A 26,631-nucleotide genomic window follows, 5' to 3' on the forward strand; every position below is an offset into this window, starting at 1 on the left:
ACAGTGGTTACGCAGGCTTGGCCTCGAGTAAGGCAAATTTACAGACTTTAGGCTCAAGCACTAGGGAGCCATCCAGCGCCATCAGCCCATCCTATGCAGAGGGCCTGACAGCTCCCAGGGCATGATCTAGGCTAGCCTGTTTGGGTCTCAAAACAACCGAGTTTTATTTCCATTGTTTTGCCGATGTGAGAACTGACATCTAGGGATTTTACGCAATTCGACCAAAAATTAGTTGTAAAGGTAAGACCGGACCATATTTTGGAATCCAGATGACAGGCTAGGCCTGGCTCTGTCATCAACTAGAAATGAATCTGAGTTCACCCTATTTAGTCATTAGCTTCTTTACATGTAAAAATGGGTACAACAACCGCTTTAGTTCTCCCACAGGACTGTTTCAAGGAGCATTTGTGATCTCTGACCACACCTCCTATTGCTGGCCACCAGCTCACGCCACTTGTCCATAGTGCCTTGTGGCTGGCCCCACACAAAGCCCCACTTACCTTTCCACTTGTGGGTCCCTAGAATGTGCTTCTCTTGATGCCCACAGCCTGGTCCTCATTTCCTTGAGGCTACTGCTCACATGTCTCCATAGAAGAGAGGCTTTCACTGACTACTCAAAACAGCCACTCCTGCTCCCAACCCACACTCTTTTTTCACCTATCCTGTTTTATAGCTCTCCACAGACCATCTTTCTCCTGCATCTGACATACTTGTTTGCCTGTCTTCGCATTACTAGACCATCAACTAACTTTGTGAAAGCAGAGATTTTTGTCTATGCTGTTCAGTGCCTATATCCCTGGAGCCTAGTACAGCAGCTGGCACACAGTACATCCTTTAAACACTGATCTAATAAATGGGTGAAAGAACTGAATGAACTAATTGTATGAATGCATATATCATGATTATCATCTCCTGGTGCCTTCTGGGTTTGTCTTCCCTAAGACAGGCTACAGGTAGCATTCTTGGTATTAAAATTTGTGCCTTTAATCAGGGTTCACTTTGCAGCTCACAATTTTACATAAGCTAGTAGATTATAGAGCCAGAGAACACATATATATGATAATTAGCTACTAGAGCCTAAGTGCAACAACACAAGTCCTAGCAAAGCCCTCAAACCTTCCACTTCTGTCTCTGTTGTGAATACCGGAGATGTTAAGAAACCATCACCAATCAGAACTTCCACAGCTATAAGAAAGTCAGACAGTAAAAGTAACAACAGAGGAATCTCACAACAGCTCTGAACAATTCAATGGCCACCCCTGGCAGGGAAAGAATGAAATGGTAGTGATAAGGCATCGGCTGTATCTATAATATTACAAAAGAGACCAGGCAGGAGGTGGATGGGGGGAGAGGGAAATAGGTGATGGGTCTTAAGGAGGGCACTTGTCATGAGGAGCGCTGAGTGTTATAGGGAAGTGCTGAATCACTATATTGTGCACCTGAAACTAATATTACACTGTTAACTAACTGGAATTTAAATAAAAAACTTTAAAAAATAAAAAAGAGAGATGAAACAAATACGGCAAAATATAAAATCCAATGCTTTTCTATAGCCCTTTCATAATTTTAAAAAAAGAAAGAAACCAAGGCAGGCTGTCTTACATTATAGATGCCAGAACCTGCTAGCTCAGTTTCTCGAAGATGGATAGCAGCTTCACAGCCACGTGGACCTATCTGTAACCTAAGCACGAGTGCCCTCTTCACTAGCCCAACAGTCAGCTGAGTACCTGGTAGTGCTGCTTAGCAGTTTCCTTCTTCTACCAATAAGGCCTTTTCCTATTCCTAGGACTATTCTAGACTTCTATTCTATTGCCATTCTCAGCCCGGCAGCCTCATTTGCAGTAGTCGACCTCACATGGCTGAGAAAGAGCAAAAGAGTTTTTAAGTGCCTCTTGGTCTTCCTTTAAATATACGTGTGCATGTGTGGAAACCCTTCACTGAATTGAAATCAGCCTCTCTGTTGACTTCCATCCATTGGTCTGTGTGCTCTCCAGTCATGGAGAGCTCCTCAACCTTCTTGTCCACATGGCAGCCCTCCAAATACTGTAAGACAGCAAGTGCGTCCCCTTGGGTTCTGTCCATGTTAAACAAGACCACCGTGTTCAACTTGTGTGAGGTCAAGAGAGCAGCTCACCTAGCCACCAATGGTGGGCAGAATCTGTTTGGCCTGGGAGGTCCATCGGGCTGGTATTCTGTGTAAGAAATGTTTTATTTCTATGTATCCTATCTTGACAAAGAATCAATGGAACTCAAACATTTCCTCTAACTGCTTGAGATGAGTGAGGTTAGAATTCAATATGATCGTTTTCCTGTAGTCTTAAAAGCAATTTTAAATAAAATTAAAGTCCCAGATTCGCTTTTTTCAATTAAATAACTCAAGATTTAAAAACGATGTTAAGATATGAAAGATATCCAGATAGATGTTATTGAAAATCACTAGCACCATTTGGTATTGTGGCAGGGAGAAGTGGCTGGGTGAGATTTATGATCGGGCAAGTGGCAAGGGAAGCCAAAGAAATGTGCAACGGGGCAGCCTGGGTAGCTTAGTGATTTAGCGCCGCCTTCAGCCCAGGGTGTGATCCTGGAGTCCCGGGATGGAGTCCCACATCAGGCTCCCTGCATGGAGCCTGCTTCTCCCTCTGCCTGTGTCTCTCCCCCTCTCTCTCTCTCTCTGTGTATCTCTCATGAATAGATAAATAAAATCTTAAAAAAAAAAAAGTGCAATGCAGTAACTAGTATTTGCCAAATAATTGCTAAAAACCTTCCGTGACTATTTAATAATGCGTAAGACTTTGCAATTTAGGTGTACTTCCATCTGTTTAAAAATCACACAAACTTGGGGCACTTGGGTGGCTCAGTCAGTTAAGCATCTGCCTTTGGCTCAGGTCATGATCTCAGGGTCCTGGGATCGAGCCTCATTTGGGGCTCCCTGCTCAGTGTGGAGTCTGTTTCTCCCTCTCCCCTGTTTGTGCTCTTTCTCTAACAAAATCTTTAAAAAAATCACACAGCCCTAAGTGCATACTTGCCTTAAAGGTTTAAACAGCCTACAAAAGGAATAAGAAGACATGGAATGGCGGTGGGTACAAGGGAGTAAATGTGAGCACACAGGATTAGTGCTACTGAAGTGTGGGCTCCAAACTGCCATCTGGCACTGCTCTGCAGTAAGAACAGGAGTGGAGATAGAGCATTTAGAAACTTAACAGAACTTGGACAATCATTTTATGACTGCGATTCAAATCTAATAATACTTTAAAAAAATGTAGACTTATTTTTTTTCATTTTTCTAGCAATTCGTTTTTACTCTTTTACAAAAGCATCAGTCCAAGCAGAGACTAGTCATTAGAAAATGTGCCCTTCACCACGCCACTGTTTTTGAGAAGCCAGTGCTAGGCTGATTGGAATCTGAGCTCTTGTTCTTCCTACTTAATTTCTTCTTCACAGTTCTGAATTATGTGCCCAATCTTAATGCTGCAAGCATCTACACTGCCAGGAGATGGGTGTTTAATTAGGGGATAATTTACAGAATCACTATACAGTGGGAAACATCCATTGAGGGGATTCCAAAAAAAAGTAGCTCCATGGTTAGTCACTCACTCCTTCACTGGCCAAAGGGACCACAGTCCTGGAAACAGGAGGTGAGGACCACTGAATAAGAATGGGTCATCTCAGTATGTGTCCTGGGCTAAATAACAAAACCCCAAAAGGAAGCCCCAGCTCATGGGTATGATGGAAGGAAGCAGACGAGAGTCTTTATGGCAATTAGCGTTTGTGGGAAATTTTTAAACAGTCAATGTGAAAAGTAAATTGTCTTGCTGTAGTCTACAATTTCCATGTTTAACTTTGTACTTTTAAGGCATCAGTTAAAAACAATGAGTGATGAAATCTTTTTCAGTCTTTGGGAAAACTGCTGCCTTGGTTCGTATCTTGCCAATCTCAAAAAACACCACCAAGGCAATGGAAATGGAATAAAGAGGTCACCAAGACACGGAAACATATGGTTTCTTCTTGAGGAAAGGGGTTTGAGGTAGGTCGAAATTCAGGACTTTGCAGTCGACAGACTGTGTAGCCCTTCCCTTTCCTCTGCTGTGTATAGTTTCTGATGTCAACATGTTACTGCAGCTGCTCAGGGTACTGAACCTTAAACAAATTATGCAACATCTTTCACCGTCATTTGATAAGAGTCACTAAAGCTGGTATTGGAAAATATGCCACTACAATGTACGAACTGAAGTTACCTAAAATTACCTTCTCATGGTTTTATCCTACAGGTACCTGCATTTCTGGTGGCTGAAGTCAATATTTTTCTTACTAATCATCTGTCACTCCAAGACTACCTTTTAAGTTTTAGTTCGCAAGACAGATTTTAAAATTGTTATTGATCTCTCCCTTATATCTTAGTATGATAAATTAGTACCATTGTATTACATACGTATAGGGCAGCATTTTCTACACTCTCAGTCACGAGATTGAGGTCTAGAGTTTGCATATTAACTGGATAATCAAATGCTCAGGTTTTTGTTTTGCTTTTTTGCTTTTATTTATTTATTTTTTTTTAGATTTTATTTACTTATTCATGACAGATAGAGAAAGAGGCAGAGACACAGGCAGAGGGAGAAGCAGGCTCCCTGCAGGGATCCCAGGACCCTGAGATCATGCCCTGAGCTGAAGGCAGATGCTCAACCACTGAGCCACCCAGGCGTACCTTGTTTTGCTTTGTTTTTTAACTGAACTTCAAAATATCAGCTAATACAACGAGTTTTTATATTGTTCTTAATAAGTACCTGGAAGATAAATCTACGAACTTAATGAGAATTCCAACATTCTTCAAAGACGGACTGGCTGCACTGTCCTCCCCCTTCCCAAAGATGACATCTTTTCTCATTTAAAAGACCACAAGAGACTATCCTGCATGCCAGGCTGCAGTCCCTTCCAGCCCTGGCATGGACTTGCTGGCTCTCTGCAGACATCTATCTCTTCCACAATCTTGTATCAGTTGTCAAGAAGACTCTTCCTTTTCTTAGCTTTTGCATTTTAAATGCACATTGGAAGGATGGCTTGTGTATAATTCTCTGCTAGAGATCTGCAATGACAGATCAAGACTTATGAGTTTGCTTTTGCATATTTCCACATTTGCTCTTACATTTCAGTATTTCACTCACACATTTCCAAAAGATGTAGCTCGTAACAGTTTTGCTCATTTTCAGAAAATTATTTCCTCCCCTGTTTCAAACCTAAGTACCAGGCAGCACAACTGCTACAAAGCCAACCATTAGTTTCCCTCAGCTCTCAGGATTATAATCAGAAGTTATTTATCACAATGCTTGGGTCAACACTGTCTTTTTCAAGGAAGAGGGAGACGGAATCACGGATGAGGGCCATTTGTCATGTTTCTCGGAGCTTACAAAAGTATACAGTTGCGTTTCACGTCATTGCCGTCTGTAGAGGTCAGACTTGGCGCTCGCAGCATCCCTGTAAACACTGCAGCACAGGGATGGAACAAAAAGGACTGTATTGAGGTAAGAGCACAAATGAGATGGCTTTGTAAATTCTTTCAACTACCATTCAGATCGTGCTCTGACATGATTCCTGCAGCTCGTGGTAGAAGGTGAGGTTTTTAAGAGCCACGCAGCCAAGCAACTGGCCCTGAGTTACTTGGTCATTACACACACACCGTGGGGTTCAGATTTTTTTACTACGAAAACAGGTGACAACAATGACTGTTATCATTGGCGTTACTAATCTTATTAGGATTACCATTACTATTATAGTTGTATTTCATCCTAAACCAGACATCATAAGTCACTGGGATTCTTACCAAAAACACATTAGGTAAATCATTTAGACTTTTTTTTTTTTTTAAGATTTTATTTATTCATTTAAGAGATAGAGCATGAGCAGGCAAGGGGAGAGGCAGAAGCAGACTCTCTGCTGAGCAGAGAAGCCCAACTCAGGGCTCTACCCCAGAACCCCAAAATCATGACCTGAGCCAAAGTCAGACACTCAACTGACTGAGCCACCCCAGCTCCCCTCATATAGACTTTTAAGTATAGCTCAGTAAAGGGGAAGTAACAAATGTTTAATTTGTTTCATCCTTCTGCTGGTTGGGAATCTACATTATAAAGACTTTTTAAAATGATACAAATTAGCATAAATTATGAAGTCCTGGTATATTTATACAAATAAACAGTCTTCCTCTTTTTTTCTCTCCCTTTTTCCAATCAACATGCATGCTCACAACCCTATTCAACTACTTCTAACCCAGCTCCAAGATAAAGAATCCTTATCAGGTGAAGGTGAATAAATAAATCAGTGAATCAACCAATCTCTCCTGGGCTAAGTTTTTTTTTTTTTTTTTGTCTTTTTTTTTTTTAAGTCTTTTTTTTTTTTTTAAGATTTTATTTATTTATTCATGAGAGACAAAGAAAGAGAGAAAGAGAGGTAGAGACACAGGCAGAGGGAGAAGCAGGCTCCATGCAGGGAGCCCTACGTGGGACTCAATCTTGGGACCCCAGGATCAGGCCCTGGGCTGAAGGTGGCACTAAACCGCTGAGCTACCCGGGCTGCCCCCCGGGCTAAGTTGTATAGAACAAAAATAGATAAAATGTGAACCCAAACTACAATGATCATAAAGAAGAAAAAAATGTGGCTTTGTGCTTTTAGAAATTCACTGACATTTTAAAATGGTTTCTTAACTGGGTTGAACAGCCAGACATAGGTCATTTTAAAACTGTCTTTTTAATTATGAGAGTTAATGCGGTTGTAACTCTGATTTTGAAGTTAACTACCAGGAAAAACAGAAAGACTCTAACAGGTAGATATAAGCCCTGACCAGAGAGCCTTCCACTGTATAATCTAAGGTGAAATCACTCCTAAGACATGAAAAGGACCCCCACCCCTGGATTTGGGGTAGATAGGAGTTTCATTGTAAGAGAATCACATGATATCTGCCTAAACTGCCCTGAAAGCTTGAGTTTAGAGAAAAGATTGACTTCATCTTATCTCATTTGATTCTTAAATCATCTGAGAGAATTTATAACTAAAACAGCCACGTGGACCCAGTTCTCAAAGCACAGACTATGTAACACCCTTCTAAAGCATGATGTAGATGATACACCACAGACCCAGAGATATCACCAGGGGCATCTAAATTCGAGGTTTGCCATTGTGTAACTAGTCACAGCAAATCTTCTGCAGATTTTTTTCTAAGGGCAAATTTTCATTTTTTCAAGAAGTTTAATCTCTACATGATTGCAGATGTTGCAGTATATCTGGAAGAGGTCTATCTGGTTTGCAGGGCATAGAGAGAGTGCTGTATCTTATTAAAATTTTTTTTGTGGGTGCCTGGGTGGCTTAGTTAAGTGTCTGACACTTGGTCTCAGGATTGTGAGTTCCAGTCCCACATTGGGCTCAACCCTGGGTGTGGAGCCCACCTTTTAAAAAAATTTCCTTTTTTTTTGTTTTGGTTTCCAGAAAATTTTAGGGAGAACACTGGGTCTAGATTAGAATGCCTCCAAAGTTCACCAGCTCCTGAATTCCCCCTTAGAATCTGTGATCCCTGGGGAACTTTCTTCTCAAAGTGTGGTCCATGGACTGACAGAATCAGCATACCTGGAAGATGATTAGAAATGCAGAATCTCAGGGTTTCATCCATACATAAGTTATAATCTGCATTTTAATGAAATTCCTCAAGTTTGAGAAGCACTACTTTAAGAAACTCGTCCTTAGTAGAGTAAGGACTTCTCCAGCATAGGAATCAGAAGTAAACTGGCCATAAACATGACGATTCCTAGACCTTAGTTACTTCCCAGGGTCATCCTGTCATGGGTAAACTAGGGATGGCACAGAGCAGTCCTAGATTTAAGAATACTGAAAAAAACCTGTCTGCACAGCAAGCATAGTTTAAGGCAAGTTGAGAACAGGAGGAAGAAAATGCAAGTAAGCCCCTGGTGCACTTGATAATTTCCAGGGAATTTCCATTCATTAATTCAACATTGAGCAACTCCAAATTTGTGAGGAAAAGTAATACTAAAATCCCTTTTCAGTGTTTCTCCAGATCATGGCAACTCATGCAATAATTTTGAAGGAAAAGATCCAATACTGTTAGGAATGAAACAAAAACTAGAGAAAAAGGAAGGATGAGGCAGCAAAAAAGTGTGTGTAGTTTCCTGTTTTTCACTTAAAAAGATTTGAGAGAAAACGAGAGTGGGTGCACATAAGCTGGGGGGAGGGACTAGAAGCCGACTTCCCTGCTGAACAGGGAGCCCAATGTGGAGCTCAATCCTAGGACCCTGAGATCATGACCTGAGCCAAAGACAGATGCTTAACCGACTGAGCCGTCCAGGCGCCCTCTATCTTGCACTTTTTAACAAGGTACTGGCAACCCATCTGGGACCAGGAGGCTCATTACACAATCTTCACTGGAGACCACAGTGAGGAAAGGCTGTCCCCAGCACAGCGAGTTACAGACATGGAGCACAGCTTCAGCAGCAGCCTTCCCCAAGCACCAGCAGCACCAGGACACCCCAAAAATAATCTACAGCAGTTGAATTAAAAACATCTTGCCTCTAAGTCCCAACAAAACTGGATATCTACATAACAAAAGAGTGAAGTTGGAGATCTGTTCTACACTGTGTATAAAAATCGACTCAGAACGAGTGACCCAAATGTAATAGGTAAAACTTTAAAAATCTTGGTCTAAATTTTTGTGACCTTGGATTAGGCAGTACTTTCTTTGACATGGAAAGCATAAAGGAAAAAAATAAATAAATTGGACTTTGTCCTTCAACAAATTTAAAAGCTTGTGATGAAAAAAGAACCATCAGTGAAAAGACAACCCATAGAATGGGAGAAAATATTTACCTGTATATCTGATAGGGGATTTGTATTCAGAATATATAAATAATTCAACAATAAAGACAAGCCAACTTTCAAAGTGGACAAACGGTTTGAATAAATATTCCTAACAAAGATATACAAATAAGTAAAAAGCACATGAAAAGATGGTTAACATCATTAGTCATTAGGAAAATGCACACCAAACCACACAATGAGACACCTCTTGACATCCACTAGGATAGCTAAAATCAAAAGGACAGACAGTAACAAGTGTTGGTGAAGACATGGGGACATGGAAGCACTGTTGATGGGAATATAAAATGGTGCAGCCCCTTTGTAAAACTGGCAGTTGTCGATATATTAAATGTACAGTTACCATATGACCCCATGATTCCCCCATAGGTAGCCAGGAAAAATTTGTCCACACAAATACTTCAACACAAATGTTCATGGCAGCACTGGTCACAAAAGTCAAAGAGTGGAAACAATCTTGTATGATTTTTCTATTGCTGCTGTAGCACATTACTACAAACTAAATGGTTTAAGACAATACAGATTTATGTTAAAGTCTGTAGGTCTCACTCCTTTCTGGAAGCACAGGGGGATAATCTGTCTCCTTTTTTTTTCCAGCTTCTATTTAGAACCCACCACATTCCTTGGCTCATGACCTTCTGTTCCATTTTGAAAGCCAGCAATGTTGCATCACTTTGATATTTCTTCCATAGTCCCATTTCCCTTGGGCCAAAGACTTGAAAGGCTTTCCTCTTTTAGAGCCTCGAGGGATTAGATTAGTCTCACTAGATAATCCAGGAACAACTTATCTCAAAAAGTCCTTAACCACATAAAATCCCTTTTACCATGTTAAGATAACACAGTTACAGGTCCAGGGATCAGGACATGGGCATCTTTGGGTGCTATTATTCTGCCTATCACCAACTCAGCTGTCCATCAGGTGATAAACGGGTAAACAAGTTGTGTTATGTTCATACAATGGGAGATTATTTGGCAATCGAAAGGAATGACGTACTGATATATGTTACATGATGGATGAATGTTTCAAATATCATGTTAAATGAAAGAAGCTAGTCACAAAAGACTGTATGATTTCATTGATATGAATTCCCCGAGATAAATGCAGAGACAGAAAGAAGATGGGTGGTTGCTAGGGGACTAGACAGGGGAGAGATGAGGACTGTGTGTTGATGGGTATGAAGTTTCTGGAGCGGTATGATCATAGTGGGGAAGTAAACAATAGTGATGTTCCCATAAGTCTGTGAATATTCTAAAAAAAAAAACACTGAATTGTACACTCTAAAAGGATTAACTCTATGATATATAAATTACATATCAATAAAGGAATATTAAAAAAAAAGGTAGTGTGGGTAAAGGCACAGAAGAATGACCCATGATGGTTTTATTCAAATTATGTTACTATAAACCTAAAGTAATTGTCAAAGGGCCTGAATTATCAGCCTGTTCACAGTGTTAAGGAAGCCACTGATACTCCTGAGTATTCTGAAAAGATTTAATTTTTTTGAAAAGAGGTGATTATCTCCTAAAAAAAATTAAGAAATTAACTGCAGGCATGGATGTCCAACCAACGGCAACTCTCGTGTAGCTAGTGAAATGGAAGAAAAGGGAGATGAAGTTTCATTTAAGAAAATGAATTGGGGGCATCTGGGTGGCTCAGCGATTCAGCGTCCACCTTCCGCTCAGGTTGTGACCCCAGGGTCCTGGGATCGAGTCCCACATCGGGCTCCCTGCATGGAGCCTGCTTCTCCCTCTGCCTGTGTCTCTGCCTCTCTCTGTTTGTCTCTCATGAATAAATACATAAAATCTTTAAAAAAAAAAAAAGTGAATTGTAAGTATTTGTAAGGATGGCTTTGTTGCGAAGGACTTTGTAAGGATCTCTCCACTCAGCAGAATGCCCCGCCGCCCTCTCCAGGAGACCGTCCACCAGCGCTGGGTTCCTCCTAGCCTGAAACACAACGGGCCGTTGACCAGAAGAAACGCGGGAAAGCGAAATCAGGACATCTGTCTTGGAGTCTGAATCGGGAGTATCTGGTCTAAGTGTCAGGCTTCACTTCCACTTCAAAGCAAGAGTTTGAAAGAAGGGCGCCCCCCCCCCCCAGCCGCGCCAGGAAGCAGCGAGTGGTTGCCCGCCTGGGGCCGTGGCTCGGGGCGGCGACGGGCGGGGAAGCAGGTGCAGGTGCACGGCCCTGGGGTCCCGGCTGTCCCCGGGGCTCCCACACGGCCGCCCCCCCCCCAGGCCAGGCCCGGCCCGCTGCGCTCAGGGTGACCTGCTGACGGCGTCGGGGGCCCAGCTGTCTCCCTACTTACACAACGGGCACCCTGTGGAGCTCAGCGCCCTCAGATCAAGGGCTTTCGGGGCAATTTCTGTCTCCGTCGCTTAGAATAACCTCATTTTCAAATCTCCTTCTGACTCAGGCACATGATCCGGTAACTAGGAGATCAGACCGAAGAGAAGGTTTCTAAGGAAGGAAAAATTACCCTCTGGCAAGAACTCTGGTAGAGAGGTGTGGGGTTTCACTTCCCAATCCTCCACAAAAGCATTTTGGGTGTTTTGGCAACTTCCAAGTAAAGGCAAAAAACAAAAAAAAACAAACAAAAAAACCAACCAAAAACAAAACAAAGCAAAGCAAAACAAAACAAAAAGCCCAACCCCGCCCCCAAAACAAACCCCCAAATTTAAGTTACCTCTGGGGTTCATTGGATTCCTTTGGAGAAGAATTATTCCTCTTCAGAAAAGATTCCACAGGATTTTTTTCTTTCTTTCTTATTTATTCATGAGAGAGACACACACACACAGAGGCAGAGACACAGGCAGAGGGAGAAGCAGGCTCCATGCAGGGAGCCCGACGTGGGGCTCGATCCCAGGACTCCAGGATCACACCCTGGGCTGAAGGCGGCGCTAAACCGTGAGCCACCCGGGCTGCCCAAGGATTTTTTTCTTTTAAACCAAATTGCCCTCCCAAGAGCTTAGTACTTTAAATTCTGCTCCCACTTAGAAACTAGGGGTGATTTTGTTCGATCTGTGGTGATTTTAACAAACCTGTAAGTGAGCTTCACATCTGTGACTCTACCTCAAGCCCTACATTTTCTTTGTGTAAGATAGTGATTTAGTCAATCAAATAAATGTATACTTGTTAGCAAAAACAGTGGGAGGAGGTGAGTGGTTGTACATGCAAGGTGCTTCCTGCACACACAAAAGCATTTTCTTGAGGATGAGGTGGGTGGGTGATAGCGAGGTTAACGTCTTTTAAGTCTTTACTTGCTTGCAGTGCCCAAGTGAAACTTTAAAATTGCTAGTAATAAGGAGAAAAATAGCTACTCAGTAGGATCTAGGAGAGACAAGTCAGGTCAAATGGAACATCACAGAAGCTTCATTTATGAAAAGAATCTAAAGTAAATTAAGAGGAGAGAAACTTTTCAAAAAAGTTTAGCCTTCCAGGGATTCTTACACGGATACTTTAAAATTTCACGTGTAGCTTTTGTTTTTCCCCAGTTCAAGGGAACAGAACATCAAACAGCAGCTAGGTTATCAAAAAGCAACACAAACCAATCTTGAAGCTCACCAGTATACTTACTCATAGTATTCAGAAATCAAAGAAAGCAAAGAATTAGGTACTCAGTACCCAAGACATACTTAGAGGTGTGTGAGTGTCCTGGGCTTGCATGCAAAATTATTTTCTAAAGGAGATGTGTTAAATGTGGCCATTTTAAACAATAATGAGATGATCACCTACAATTTGTTTTTAGTGGTTCCATTTTAACAGTTGAAAAACATCTGCTCGTTAAAATCCCTACCTATTTTTAATGTTTGATTAACACTCTTAACATTTTGTCTTTATTGTTTCCAAAGAGATGAGCTAAGTCCTCAGGAGTTACGCTAGCCTTCCTTGCTGGCAATCCTCTAACTACTCTTTCTCTAGTTTGATGAGACTGTAACTCAAGGCCCTCAAGTAAGCACATTTCTAGCTCGTCTTCTGTCCACTTTTAATAAAACACTTGCCACATGTGATGGTTAATTTTATGTGTCAGCTTGACTGGGCTAAGGGATGCTCAGCTAGTAAAACATTATTTCTGGGTGTGTTCGTGAGGGCGGCTTGAAAAGAGATTGGCATTTGGCTCTGTGCACTGAGTGAAGAAGACTGCCCTCATCAATGAGGGGGGCACCATACAATCCAATCTGCTGAGGGCCTGAGTAGGAAAAAAGGTGAGAGAAGGGCAAATTTGCCAACTGCCTGAGTTGGGACATCTACCTTTTCCAGTTCTCACACATCCGTGCTCCTGATCCTTGGGCCTTCGGACTTGGCTGGGTCTTCTACATTGGCTCCCCTGATTCTCAGGCCTTTGGGTTTGGAATAGAATCCCACTACCAGCGTTCTGCAGATAGCAAAGCATGAAACTTCTTAGGTCCGATTAATTGTGTGAGCCAATCCCTCATAATAAATCTCATTCTATTTATCCTATATATCCCATAGGTTCTGTTTCTCTGGAGAACCCTGATTGACATGCCATAACTTACTTGAATTGGAAAGATTCTGTCAACCATTAAGGCCTCTGCCCCAGTGGGGTCCTGCTGTTCCCTGAGGACCGCGGCAAGCCTGCTCTCTGTCTTCCTCACCTGCCAATCCCCAATGCATCACTCGATGTTGGAACCTTCAAGTCCCCAACCATCTCACAGTCTCTCATCTTCATTACCAATTGTCCTAAGACATCTAACTTTTCGCATAATGAAGTTTTGCCAGCAATTCCTATTGGTAACTGGAGATTTCCCCCTCTTTCCAAACTGTGATCTGTTTTACTTATTTCTGGGAAATGGGAAAACAAGCTTGGTTATCAGTGGAAGAGCACATGCTGTAACCACAGAGACGATACAAACAAATATAAGATCCAGAAATCTGGCCTGTGGGATGTATTGTTGACTGCACAACAGGCACAAGGCACTAGAGGGTTTAGACCTTAATAAGTCTGGCTTTTGAGACAGACAGACAGACCCAGTTCCAAACAGGCTCCACTTTTCAGTTGTTGCCACTTGGTAGGCAAGTTGTATTATCTTTGTAAGCCTCGTTTTTCTTCTCTCTACAATGGGAATGTGGTAAGGAGTCAAAGAAACATTTGTAAAGTATTTAACACATGCTGTACAAGTAAGATATCAACAAAAGGTAACAATTACTACTGTTCTATTCCATTGAATACAGCAAACCTGGAATGAGCTATATCACTCCAGCCTCCATCAGGAACATATAGTGAGGCCGTCTAACAGTTTAATAAGGTGATGAGTGCCAAATGTAATCTCTATGCAAGAATTTATAGTTATGACCTAAGAAGTGTAATTTCACTAAAACTTTCCAATATTTGTAAACACATCTCCAAAAGCATCAGTTTAATTTAATCTACACAATACCCTTTCTGGCTATCAAGTGTGTCTTGTTTAACAGTGAATTCTTCCTTTTTTGTTTCAATGCAATTTGATTCTAAGGGGGTAGGAGGCTAAGCCAATTCAAGAGTTAAAACTGGCGTTCAAATAACAGGAGCTTGGTTCCCCTTTTTAAAACCATCAGAAGGCCCGTCCCTGTTACACTAGTAGGAAGATGCACATTGCATGGGCCCCAGCCACTCAGATTCAGGCAGTAAATTACAGTCATTGTCTCATGAGAAGGAGATCGCCCCCATCTGCCTATTTTAACCTATTTTATTGACTACTGCCCTTCCTACTATATTTTTAAAGAAGAACATGGCACAAAAGCCCCCACCCTTCCTTTTACTTCTCAGCTATTTCTTGTTTCAAAGTCAGCCCCACATTCCCACTCTTGGTGGCTGGGTCCCTAGGCTCTTTTCTGCTGCCCCCCTCCACCATTGCTCTTACTTGGAAAGATGCCCACCCAGTGGACTCCACATTCCTCCATCCTCAGCCTGCTGTTTTCACAGAACTAAGCATCGTGTTGTAGGCCTTGCCCAGACTCCTCTCATCCTTCATTCAGTCAATTATGTGGGTCTTCTTTTTTACAATCAATTTCCCAAATTTCTTCTCTTCTGCCAGCAGCTTTCTCCCCAGGAGGAGTCAACCTCCAATGCTCCGTAAGGTCCTCAGCCCCTGATTCATCTCCTGCCCTCTTCCCCCAACTCTTCCTTCAATGGAAAATTACCAAAGAATTTCACACTTGAAAGGGTGCCTCAGGGATCCCTGGGTGGCGCAGCGGTTTGGCGCCTGCCTTTGGCCCAGGGCGCGATCCTGGACACCCGGGATCGAATCCCACGTCGGGCTCCCGGTGCATAAAGCCTGTTTCTTCCTCTGCCTGTGTCTCTGCTTCTCTCTCTCTCTCTCTCTGTGTGACTATTATAAATAAATAAAAATTAAAAAAAAAAAAAAAAAAAGAAAGGGTGCCTCAGAGATCATCAAAACCAATCCCTAACTTTATAGATGAAAAACAAATCAAAACAAAACAAAAAACCCAAGGCTCAGAGGGATTGAGTGACCTCCGCAAAGCCATGCAGTCAGTATGAGGGGAAGCCGAGGGCAGAAGTCATCACATTCTGATTCCTAGTCAGTGTGCTTTTAGGCAGACAGATGGATGGAAAAGAAAATATGGCAAGTGGAAGGATGCATTTTATCTGGGGTCCAAGCTGCTGTTGGAAAGGACCACATTCCTGTGTACTTCTAGGAATTAGGAGACTCTAGAAAAAAAATGCATTCTTAGGGGGAAGTTTGAAAACAAGGAGATTTCCAGCCACTAAGATTGATTGATATTTTTTGCCACTAAGATTTAGTAAGGGGAAGGTCAGTGTACTCAGAGAGGTAAGAAGGGAAAGAGATTATTTTTTCAGAGATGACAGCCTGGCTGGGGCAAGAGGAAGATAGGCCCTCGGCCCTCTATTTTAAAGAAAAGGAAAAGTAATGGCACCAGTAGCTCAAATGGATGAGAAGCAGTGCCAGGGATGAGAGCACACTTGATTAATAGACATGCAGTGGAGTTTGAGAAGAAGATTCAGATCACAAATGAATTTAAGTGAAAGAATGACAAGTCCAGCTCAATGATGGACTTATGCATACCACAGCTTTGAGTCACGTTACGTTGGATTCAGTAATTCTAATCTTTAATTTCTGTTTCCTAGTTAAAAAATACTCCTTCCAGGGCACCTGAGTGGCGCAGTGGTTGAGCATCTGCCTTCGGCTCAGGTCGTGATCCTGGGGTCCTGGGACTGAGACCCGCATGAGGCTCCCTGCATGAAGCCTGCTTTTCCCTCTGCCTATGTCGCTGCCTCTGTGTGTCTCTGATGAGTAAATAAATAAAATCTTTAAAAAAACCCCAAGTAGTCCTTCCTTCTGCTTATATTTTAATATGAAATAGATATTTCTGACATTCAAAAAGGTAAATAACAAATACTCAAGGATCCACAAGCCCAGTATAAGAAATAACACATAGCAAGCACCACTGATGTCTTTGTATATCCATTCTTACTCACGATTCCCCTACCTGCACATAGATGACTAAAAATTTGAATTTGATGTTAAGAATGCCCAGGCATATCATTATACATATTATCGAGCCTACACAATATGTGACATTTCTGTATTTGTTAAACTTCATATAAATGGCAGTTCATATAAACTTCCCTTCTACAACTTGCTATTTTTGTTTGACATAATAGTTGTGAGATTTAGTCATGTTGATTCATAGAGCTTTAGTCATTTTCATGGCTGTGTACTATTCCATTTTATCAAAATTACACAATTTATTCATCCATTTTCCTATTTATAGCTAGTTATGTTTGATTTTTCAGTATTACTAACAAGGTTGTCCTGGATTTTTTTTTTTCATGTTTCCTTAAGAACATGTCAGTCTCTCTAGGGTATAACTAGTTAGCTAAGCCCTATAAGCTCATCTTACACCCTACTGGTTGTGGTCAAACGGTTGTCTAAAGTGGTTATATCAATTCACATTTTCACTCACAATGTATTAGAGCTCCCATTGCTCTACATCTTCACCAATGCCTGTGTTTCCAAATTTCAAAACCTTTTTCCAATCTGATGAGTGTGAGATGGCATTTTGTTTTAATTAATATTTTCTTGATTACTACTGAGGCTGAACATCTTCCATGCTTATTGGTCATTTCCTCTTCTTCGAGTTCCCTGCTCCTAGCCTTTGCCCATTTTCTGCTTGGTTGTTCTCACTGATTCATAAAAATCCTAACCCTTGGTCAGTTATATACAGTTGTAAAAGTCTTCTTGAATGTTGCAATTTTTCACTTTGTTGATGTCAATTTTAGGGTACAAAAGATTTTCATATTACTATAGTCAAATGAACAATCTTTTCCTTTATAATTTGTCTGTCCTGCCTGCTGTTTAAGAAATCTTTCTTCACTCTGAGAAAAGTAAGAACAGACCGTTACTATTTTCCACTAAGAGCTAAAAAGCTTTGCTTTTTATATTTCCATCTTTAGCCTACCTAAAATTGATTTTTGTTTTTGGTATGAGCTAGAAGCCTACTTTCTTCTCATTATGAATAATCAAATGTCATAGGTCCAATTATTGAATAGTTGGCTCATCCTTGCCTCAGTGACCTGCAATACCATTGGCCAAATATCAAGTTTATATTTATGCATGGTTTGAGCATCAATTATTTTATGTCTTTGTTTTGCTGTATTAACTATTTTTATTTTTGTGGAAATGGCCCAGGAAAGTGCTTCCCATACTAGAATAAACAGACACCAAAACTGTACTGACATGGAGATGCTGAGGGTTGACAGGTACTCACAATGAGCCAAGTGGCTCACTACTAACCCAGCAAAGCAATTATTCCTTAAAAAGATTACAAATCACTACACAGACCTCTGAGTTCAGTTAGAAATAGTAAAATCTTGGGGTGCCTGGGGGATTGCAGTCAGGTAAGCGTCCAACTCTTGGTTCGGTTCAGGTCATAATCTCAGGGTTGTGAGATAGAACCCTGTTTTGTGCTCTGTACAGTCTGCTTGGGATTCCCTCTCCCTCTGCTCCTCCCCCTGCTATACTCTCTCTAAAATAAATGAATAAATCTTTACAAAGAGTAGATAAAATCTTAAACTCCAAGGGAGTAATAGAAAAAAATAAATGTAGCAATGGTCATGACCCATTTTTAGTTCTTATTCATTAACTCCATGTCCTATTCAGGGTTTCCACATTCTCACTAACCATCTCTTTACCTGTATATTCCTTCAAAGAATACACTAAGTCAAGCGTGTGTTTACCTCCTCTTACATTCACTCACTGTCATGCTGGTGCTGGGGGATACCTGGATGACAAGTCACAGTCCTTAGGTCCTGGGGGGCACTCACACTTGATGGGGACACAGCCAGGAACACCGCTGAGTATAAAATGTCAGATTATGACAAGTTACGGGCTAGAGGTATATGCTTATGGGAAGAAACAATTCTGCAAAGGGACGTTCAGGGTACTGTCACAAGGAAGTGATATCTACTGAACTCCTTTTAACAGATTCCTCCAAAAAAGTTATAGCTAAAAATCAGCTACCATAAAAAAGTAAGGTACCGTTGTACTAAGATATCCTTTGGCTCATACAATTAGCAGGGTTCAGTTTTGCATTCAGGATACTATACTTAATTTGATAAGCTAATCTTTTTTTTTTTTTTTGAGATTTTATTTATTTATTCATGAGAGACACACAGAGAGAGGCAGAGACAGGCAGAGGGCAAAGTAGGCTCAGGCGCCATGCAGGGAGCCTGATGTGGGACTTGATCCCAGGAACCCAGGATCATGACCTGAGCCAAAGGTAGACATTCGACCACTGAGCCACCCAGGTGTCCCTGATAAGCCACTCCTAGTCAGAAATGTACCCCACCTTCAAAATATGTGACATGTAAAGACACGGAATCACCCAGGGGTGAGACTTGACCTTAAAAGTGAATTCACAATAGAACTTCATGAAACGGTGAATTCCCCTGAATGCATTTAATTTAATTATTCACAAAATATGGGTTAGCCATCAACCTCTTAAGAGTCCTTCCTCTCACTACAAGACACACCTAAATGAAGAAGACAGCTCTGGATTAGGTGTCAGTGTCACAGGAAACACATTGCAGACAGCTGAACACAAAGATCTAGGTACCCCAAAGATCAGAATGTTTCATGCCATCACTCGTGAAAATAAAACTCCTTCCACTCCAGGCACAAGCAATTACAGAGGCAAAACAATGGAAGTAACAATGGTCAGAAATCACACCTTAAGGTAATGTCACAGCTACTCAGGGATTTGCCTCTATAAACGTGAAACTCAGTGGGCGAAAGGAAGTGACTGGCTTAGGCCAGGGACTGTCCTGTCCCAGACAGACACCAGTAAAGGAGCCTTGGCATTCCTCCAGTCGACACTTCTCAACTCCACAGGATTTTTGAGTCATTTCTCTGCAACAAGCAATTCTAGAGAGTAACAAGCACTTATGTATGGATCTAACAAAACAGTAGTAATTGCTTAATTAATTTTAGAAATACTGAATAAGCTTGCACAACAGGTTTTCAAATTATCTTATAGTCTGCAAATACCTCCCAGAAATACGTTTTATAATCTCCATCTGTCTCTTATATTAAAAAAGGGAAAAGGAGAAGAGTCCAACTAAAAAACAACTTTTCGATTTGTTGGGAAGCTACCTCTTAACTCAAAGAAAGAAGTAGCTCACATCCTCCCTGCCAAAAGTCCCCTCATATGTATTAGCTAGAAAACTGGTAAGGGAGACGGGTTTCTGAGCAACTTGGATGTAACACAGAGAACAGTACTGTTACAATGGAAATATTTATGCAGGGAGGGCTCTGACACATTCTCAAATCTCTCTGTCTGCTGCCTGTCTAGTTTTATTTAATTTTTGGCAAGGAACTTTTATGCTTGTTTCTTTCCATTTTTCTTCTTTGTATAAACAAACAAACAAGCATTTATTTGATTTCCCACCAGTCTTGCTAAGTCTTGATGAAAAGAGGGGAAAATAAATTCTTGCTAAAGGGAGCAGAACACAATGGAAATCACGAGTAGGTTGAAAATTAGGACAAGTGTGGCCTAACAGAGGGATTAAACACACTTTCTAAATTTGCTTCTCATGCTGACCTTGGGTTCAAAACATTTCTCTGACTAGTCACATGGGTACTCATGTAGGAATGCCACAGGTTCATCTTGACCCAGGCATTTTATTTTGGGCAAGAAACAATATATGTTAGGCAAGTTAAAGAACTGAGATTTCATATATTTTATTCACTGCAGTTACAGAGAAAAATATATAGTCTAAGAAACTCCTAAAATTTTGCTGTGCTCAATAAGGAGATTTCTACCCATAACTGGTGAGTACACTTATAGATAAGTAATAAACCATGGTTTTTTAAAAAATAATATTTCTAAAGCAGGGAAGTTCATTTGTCACTTAAGAGAGGAAGCATAATGGTTAACAGGCCAGGAAGCCAGGCTGCTCAGTACATGTTTTATTTATTTTTTATTTTTTATTTTTTAAATTTTTATTTATTTATGATAGAGAGAGAGAGAGAGAGAGGCAGAGACACAGGCAGAGACACAGGCAGAGGGAGAAGCAGGCTCCATGCACCGGGAGCCCGATGTGGGATTTGATCCCGGGTCTCCAGGACCGCGCCCTGGGCCAAAGGCAGGCGTTAAACAGCTGTGCCACCCAGGGATCCCTCAGTACATGTTTTAGCTGGGCACTAGCTAACTGGCTGCATACATGTGGCTGGGTTACTTTCACCTTTCTTTGCCTGGTTCCTTGCCTGTAAAGAAAAGTATTCTGTACTAGTTCTGCTATTTATTTTTTAATAAATTTTCTAATTTGTAATAGCCCAGGTGGCTCCTTAATTTAAAAAATCATGGGGTAAAATTCAAAGCTTTTTTTAAAAAAATTATTTATTTATTTATTCATGAGAGACAGAGACAGAGAGGCAGAGACACAGGCAGAGGCAGAAGCAGGTTCCCTGCAGAGAGCCTGACGTGGGACTCAATCCCAGGTCTCCAGGATCAGGTCCTGGACAGAAGGTGGTGCTAAACCACTGAGCCACCCGGGCTGCCCAAATTCAAAGCTTTTCGGTGGAAACAGGAATGAGTGAAAGTCTGTGTATTGAGCAATGTAACTGCAAGCGGGAGGAACTCATAACGGATAAGCTTTCTTGCTAAGGGTATGATATTCAGGTACTGCATGGAGAATTAGGCACTTGTGACTCATTATTAAAGAAGAATGTTTGTGAATGCAGGACTGATGCAGTGTGAGTGCTGGGGCCTTCCTCATGGGCTTCCACACTTCCACACCTGGCCCCACTCCCTGACTCGCCCTACAGAGTATCCTTCTGCACCCACTCTCCAGGGCTGCACCATCCACCTCTCTTCACTGTTAATCTTTGGTTCTCAGTGGCCTCTGGGCTGTGTTGACATCCTCCTGAAACAGAGGTGGGTGGAACAAGCAAGACTATTTTTCATGTTATCTAGAATTGCCAAAGGCAGAGTGTATTATGCACAAAATCCTTTAAAAACCCTGGGAGTGATATCACTCAAATCTTGATTTGCTGAGAGAGTTTTTCTAACTATCATACTTTGCAATAACCTTTTCTCTAAAGATATCTTCAAGAACAGTTTATTTATTTTCTAAATCACTTCTGACATTGTCTTTTCCCTGCTTTTGTGCTACAACAGGCTAGCATAGTCCCTCTTCGTCCTTCATCCAAGGGATGGATTGCAGCAGTCTTCCTTCGGGTGACATTAGCAGAAATGTCAACCAGATATGTTTGGTGCTTATTTTTCCTTATTATAGTTTCCTTCCCGTCAGTGGGCTGTGTTAACATTTAAAATGAAATATTCCCAAATCTTTATACTTGCGACTTTTAACAAAAAGTCCTTTTCCTCTGGTTCTAGAGAGCATACAATCATTCAGGGGTTTAATTCTCATTAATCTTAGTTTACTGCACAGACGGCTTTGAATTACCATTCAGTGTCGTTACACCTCTGCACACAATCCCAGAAAATTGAAAACTGAGGTGCCCTGAGATGTCCTGCCTTTTGCAAAATGGTCCTCCTGAATTTCGAATAATTGATCCCTAATTGGTTAGGTCTGTCAGAACCCTATAGACTTCTCGCCTTCCTTAGGAAACCAGGCCGAATCTATACAAACTCACGTCATTAACAAGTGGAAAATTTCAAACTGTGTAAAATCACACATGGGAGAGCAAGAGTTCAGCCCTCACCAAGCACTACGATGGAAAGAGCTGGAAAGTGGGGAGAGAATGTTCTGGAATACAGAGATTCCAGTTCACCCGTTCACCCCTCATTAACCCTGTTCCCTGTCAACGTTTCTAAACAAATTAGGCATCCTTAGGGTTTATTTTGTGGGTTTGCCCCCCAATTTTTGTTTTTATTCTCATCACAGCCATATGCTAAGTTGTTCATTTATAATTGTAACAGTGTCTCTAGCTCATAAGCTCATTATTTCTTTTCCTACTAGCTTATTAGTGTATTAACAACCTCATACTGTGAAAACAAATTAGAATTGGGTGTCCCATCCAGCTTTTGACACCACTTTCCAGTTCTTTAGTAATCACTTCAGATACTGATAAACCTATATATAGAAATAAGAAACATATAGCTGAAATAATTTAGCATCTTAGTGATTACAGCAAAAACACGCAATTACTGGCTCAGAGCTTCCAAGTCGGCCTTGCAGCTATCATCTAATCATTGTTTATTTTGATTAATTCATTCCAAAGGTACTTGAGACCATGCCCTCCCTGATATTTAAGCATTTCTAGTATTATAGCATATGGGTATTAAGAAGAAAATACATTTGTTAGTGCTCTTTAAATTTACTGAAAAATAAAAGCACTCTGAATATCAATCCAAATAGTTCCCTTGGGTTGGAAATTTCCATGCAAACCCAACACAGGCAATAGATTAAAAAAAAAAAAAAAAGTATGACATTCCACAAGGCCAACAGATGTTAGAAGATATTAGGTAAAAGTTCAGCAGGACAACAAAGCGAAACACACCCTGCAGGTTTTCAAGCCTCACACTGAAACAGAAGAGTATGCTCAGAAAGAGGGGGAACACAAGCTTCCAAAGAGATCCACTCTTCAGAAATTTGCTCTTTAACCAATCCCAAGTACAGACTGGTTAGCTAAGTAAAATCTCTAAGTTTGTAGAAAAAAAGACTTTTTTAAAGATTTTATTTTTTTCATGAGAGACACAGAAAGGCAGAGACATAGGCAGAGGGAGAAGCAGGCTCCCTATGGGGAGCCTGATGCAGAACTCGATCCCAGGACCCTGGATCACAAGCTGAGGCAAAGGCAGATGCTCAACCACTGAGCCACCCAGGTGCCCTCAAGTTTGTAGAAAATTACTCTCTTTGAAAAATCACAGGTATTTCTGAAAAAGTTGTTCCAAGACCAGAATTCTCAGAAAACCTTTCTATCTTCCAATTCCATGGTGCCAGGTAACACTGCAATGGCAAACACCTATGCCACCTGTCCCCATGCCTACTACACACACCTGAAGTTGTTTCTCCGTAAATCACTTCAAGAGTGAAATACTGGCAAAAGGCTGGATTTCTGACTGTCTCTATGCCTATGATAACATATAGGCTAAATCATTCTCTTTCTGGGATGGCAAATTATTTTGTCTTTTGAGACTGCAGAGACTTAACGTAGTAGCTTGCAGTTCTAAAAAGCATTTGTGCCCACGTCAGCAGTTTCAGGAAATTTTATTGTTGAACTTCCAAGGAAGCTAATAAACATTTGTCTGGTTTCCCATTTAGATTTTCAGGACTAGAAGAATACCCAGCACAAGCGGAATTTCTTCAAATTAGCTATTTATATCAGCAACAAAATTTTATAGACTAGACCAACTTTAAAAGGCTTCAGTGGAGAAATAACTAACGTTCTACAAAGGATAAGCAAGTGACCTCTACTTCACCCGGGGCATAGTTCAATAAACTGCATTGACTACTCTCAGGAAAACATGTTCCACTTAACTCTCCCCTCCCTTCTCTCAGATCCCAGCCCTTAGAAAAGTGGAATTTGGCAGAAATGGTAGCAGGGTCATATCAAATGGTCTTTTAGAGAATGTAGAAATGACGCAGTCTTCTAACTACAAAGCAACACCTCATTACTCAAAAAAAAAAAAAAAAAAAAAAAAAAAAAAAAAAAAAACGGACATGGCTGTGTCTTCTAGGTGCAAGTCTGAAACTGATAAGCACCTGAGCTTAAAAATATTCCCCAGGCTACAGGTACGGAAATATTTTGTTAGATTTCTTCCAGACCTGCTAGGCTTCTGTTGGTATAGAACGAATCTGCTTTCAGAACCAAACCCACCTTAAGCCGTGCTGTATTCTTCAGAATGGCTAATCCCACTGTTCTGATAAGAGTGTGCCCCCTGACAGATCACAGAGAGATAACACAGCCAGGGCTTCCCTCAGATCTCACTGTATCTGTGTTTTCCTAAAAAATGTGGAAAGTATTGTAACATATTTTTAGTTTGTCCACTGAACTCTTTTACTTTCTGAGGAAAAGCCACACTTCCCTAGAAAAATAAAAAAATAAATCCTATCCTTTATGATGAAATCTTTACCATATGTTTTTGAGACTGTGGCACTGTGTAGTTATACCTTGGCTTTTATAAACAAAACTTTTACCTGCATATCATAGCATCCGTTAAAAAAAAAAAATCATGATCACCTGTTAGGGAGTTTAGGGAGAGAAGCACTTGGTGCCTCATTTTCTATAACCAATACACTGCTTCATTATTCTGGTGATCATACCCAGAGTGGCTTCCATCACAATTAACCACTAACACTCAAGAAAACGTTTCTTGAGATACCCTATTCAGATATAAAGAGTAGTTGGTTTATTAAAATTACAACTGTATCAAAGAACATGGACAAAGGCTGAAGAGTATGTTTAGGTAACAGGACTGAGGATAGCAGATAGAGGGTGTAATTAGTTTCTAGTAAGATGGAGAAGTGGAAAATATACCCACAGGAAGAATATAAAGGGGAAAAAAATCCATGTTCACTTTGCAAAGTACTTGATCTCCTATATTGGTTTTTCATCATAAACAAGTTGCTCTTGATTATCAAGATTCACTGTTACTGACAGAACATCAATTACATAAAGAAGCCACCAAATAAACCACGACGCAATGCTTTTTGACACATACTTTTATATTTTATACTTACTGATAGAGCTCTTTTAGACTTAAGACTTATATATCACATTGCTCTATTCCCATGCCTTTATATATATGCTGAACAACATAATCCTTTGAAGGTTTACGGGGCAATTATACTCAACCTATCTAAATTGAAATGATGACAATATGAGCAGTTATGCCCACTCTGCACAGCAATCACAATTATGTTATGACTCCCATCTGACTGATAACAATCTAAAGATATCACAGATTCTAAGAGACATTCCAACTTCAGAGGTAGTAAAATGTGAAAAAAATACACATTTCAAATATTTGGAATAAAGCAATTTATATGACTATTTCAGATCATAGCTATATGTTTTTTTTTTATTTTTTATTTTTTTTTAAATTTTTATTTATTTATGATAGGCACACAGTGAGAGAGAGAGAGAGGCAGAGACACAGGCAGAGGGAGAAGCAGGCTCCATGCACCGGGAGCCTGACGTGGGATTTGATCCTGGGTCTTCAGGATCGCGCCCTGGGCCAAAGGCAGGCGCTAAACCGCTGCGCCACCCAGGGATCCCATAGCTATATGTTTTAAACGTGCACGCAGAAACATGATGAAAAAATCTTAAGCAATTATTTTCTTGGCTGTAAGTTTTGTCTTTAAATATCACTATTTGACAGTAAGTTTTGTTATGTGTGTGTGCACAATTATGCATATATGTATGTGTACACAGCATTTGGCTAAAAGAAAAGAAAACTGCCTGCATACATTCAGGTTTTCAGAGATTTTGGCAAGCATTCTGCTCCCAGTATTCTGGACTTTATGGATGGGAGACATTTTAGAACTGCCAAACAGAAGTCACTTAATACTTTACAAATGCAGTAATGTGTTAAATAGGTACAAAATTATACACAAAAATTCTGCCTGGCTTTATGTGGGGAAGAATACAATTAATTTTACCATGGTGCACACATTGTATAAGACAATGGAAATCACATAAAACTTTATGTAGGAGAAAGGACAAGATACTTGTATTTGGCTATTTGAACTGAAAACAATATGCTTGGCAATCTCACGCCCTTTTTAAAAAAAATACAAGAGTAATATTAACTATATGTGTAGACAGGTAAGCTGCAGAAGAACTGCTACGTTAGAGGCTGTATCCTGCCCACCTAAGCTGAGGCTCGCTCACCTCCTAGTATGTGTGTAACAGCTAACTCAGTCATGTAAGATATAGGTTTTCAAAACATTCCACTTCTCTCTTCTCTGATGATTTTATATATAACATTTAGCTACGATTCTTACTTTATCCCTGCTAAAAAAATAACACCTCACCCCAACATCTCATTTGTTTTATGTCAGATACTTACTGTTCCTCCAATCATTTCTAAGGCATGTAAAAATCAGTATCTACACCAAATCTCTTTCCAGATTCCAAGTTATTCTCAAATTTTAATAAGAAAACGATAATTAAAAAATACAATGTTAGCTCATTATACAAATGTCAAACTGCATTATAAGGAATGGCAATGAATTTTTAAATATTTATTTGCTTCTAATGGGGACAATGACTTCTCCTGGCCTTCTTGGAAATAGCAAAAAGCATCTTCATGG

General features: G+C 40.6%; 1 protein-coding gene across 11 annotated transcripts in view; it reads right to left on the bottom strand.

The window, feature by feature from the left end:
- Positions 1–26,631, bottom strand: part of STXBP6 (syntaxin binding protein 6) — a 240,564-nt gene that overhangs the window by 108,241 nt on the left and 105,692 nt on the right. The window lies entirely within an intron of this gene.

Source organism: Canis aureus, chromosome 9 (genome assembly GCF_053574225.1).
Source record: "Canis aureus isolate CA01 chromosome 9, VMU_Caureus_v.1.0, whole genome shotgun sequence".
NCBI lineage: Eukaryota > Metazoa > Chordata > Mammalia > Carnivora > Canidae > Canis > Canis aureus.